Below are 1,394 nucleotides of genomic sequence, written 5' to 3'. Positions count from 1 at the left end.
GCAAAAATCGAAGACGAGCCAAAACACGTGCAAGCAAAGCAGCTGTCAAAAATTAACTGAACATTCAAAATGGCCGAACTTGTCGGCATAAGTGAGAGACATGAGTACCAACATAACGCCACAAAAAATCGAAAATCGAATATACGTAACCCGCGGAAATTCAAAATTCGCGATACTTTTTGAACAGACCTCGTATATATATAAAATCTCAGTTTACTACTCATTCTAATCTTAATGTAATATGTATATTTTTTTATTCAACTGTTGGCAGCGTCAAAATATTAATATTAAGAATAAAACCATATTAATTAAATATTTATAATAAAAATAGATAGCTGCGCTGCTCCATATTGTAATAATTCAAGCTAAAGGATATATATTATATAATGAAAAGATTTCCTAGAAATCTTGAACGACAAGCTGTATGGATAAAAAATATTAACCGAGAAGATTAGATGTCAACAAATAATTCATTTTTTTGTGAAGTAATAGTATGTCTGAATTTTTTATAATAAAATGAAATATTTAATGTAATTAAAATAAATATTTTTATGAATATTATTATGAATATTATTAATATTATTAGTATTTACAGACAGTATGTATATAGTTGTTATCATCAATATTTATAGATTTTCAAATATTTTAGTTACTCTAATAAATTTTTAATAAGAAATATTTTAAAAAGTTTATATATTCATTTATCCTATCTGAATTTATAAGGCTATCTACATTTGAATTGGAGTGGGAATTGCCACAAACGACGGACCAATCAAAAGTTACCTCTCTCGTGTCCAGACTCTGGTATAGAGTCTCTACAATGAACATATTAGGAGCTGTAAGCTTATTGGTTACTACGTCGCATTTTGCCGTGCGGCAAGTGTTTCTGCGCCCAGAGTGCTAAGCCATAAAATACTTATTAGGGCTTCTATGGACGAGCGACTTTGTAGCGCCACAGCGAATTTGTAGTGCCTACAAAAAAGTGAACACATTCGCGACACTTTTCTGTAACGCCACAGAATAACTCCGTATGAACAGATCGGCGCTTTCGAGTGTGGCGACTTACAAAGTCGCTCATCTTAAAGTTCCTCTAGTAAGAGTTAAGACATAATAAGACCGGAAAGACGCCATTGCCGGGTGGCCGGAAACAGCACAATTCCACCATGGTTGACAGTTGATAGTCCGATTTCGCGTTCGGTGCCTTTTATACCATGAAACAGTTGCTCACACTAATTCACAAATTTACTACCACATTGAAAGTATCTGCAAACGGCGGCGTTTAAAGGAACTCGGAATCTGACCAATCAGAGATCGTTACCTTTTATGACTCGATTCCTTATTGGGACTCTAGCTCGTTTGTAGAAACCTTTATATATCCTTTATATATATATATA

The sequence above is a fragment of the Trachymyrmex septentrionalis genome, unplaced genomic scaffold (assembly GCF_001594115.1).
Source record: "Trachymyrmex septentrionalis isolate Tsep2-gDNA-1 unplaced genomic scaffold, Tsep1.0 scaffold172, whole genome shotgun sequence".
NCBI lineage: Eukaryota > Metazoa > Arthropoda > Insecta > Hymenoptera > Formicidae > Trachymyrmex > Trachymyrmex septentrionalis.
This window is presented reverse-complemented; position numbering follows the sequence as displayed.